Raw genomic sequence first — 861 nt, 5'->3', positions numbered from 1 at the left:
ACTCTGCTTGGGATCATGGGGAGGAGCTCTTGGGGGGTGGACAGGACAAAGTGTTTGTAGTAGCAATCCCCTCTTAGCAATAGACTCAGGCTTTCTTTTGAAGAAAGTACCACTCTTCCCTTGTTAGCAGGGTGGACTGGGTGGGAGTGACCCCAGCCCCAATTCTGGGGTGGACTATAATGAGCTGAAGTCAGTCATTTATACCCCAAATCTTTATAGACACCCTACCTTGGTGACAGCAGTTTTTATTCTTTCCTGAACCAATTGGGTTCTAGTACAAACAGAGCTGACCCTCGACTGATTTCTTATTCTGTGCTGAATATCAGGTATTGCCCCAGACACTTATCATCCAATTATCTTTTAGTAGCTTCTGTATGATTGCCAGGATATCTGATGGCACACTGGTTAAATACTCAGCTGCAAACCCAAAGATCAGTAGTTCAAATCCACCAGTGGGTCCATGAGAGAAAAGATCCAGGGAGGGTCTCCTCTCATAAAGATTATAGCATAGGAAACCCCTGGGCGGGGATGGGGGTAGTTCTACTCTGTCCTGTAAGGTTCAATATGAATTGGAATCAATAGATAGCACAAAAATAACAGCATTCTGATTAACATCTCTATTTGACAGGTAGAAAAATTAAGCGTTGAAAGAATATACACAACTGGAAAATGACATGGCTAGGCCTTGCACTCTCTCCTGCGCCATGTGTAAAGGTCAAGACTGCCCCTGATAATGTTCGTTACCTATGGAAGAAGCTAAAGAGGCTGGTCCAAAGTCTCTGAGGCATAAAGAAGCTCGAGCCAATTTTTCTCTTCTCCAGGCAACAAAAGCAGAAAAACAAACACTGGTCGGCAGCATAC

Source organism: Tenrec ecaudatus, chromosome 4 (assembly GCF_050624435.1).
Source record: "Tenrec ecaudatus isolate mTenEca1 chromosome 4, mTenEca1.hap1, whole genome shotgun sequence".
In the NCBI taxonomy this organism is placed as follows: Eukaryota; Metazoa; Chordata; class Mammalia; order Afrosoricida; family Tenrecidae; genus Tenrec; species Tenrec ecaudatus.
The sequence above is the reverse complement of the archived record's forward strand: the minus strand, read 5'-3'. Positions refer to the sequence as shown.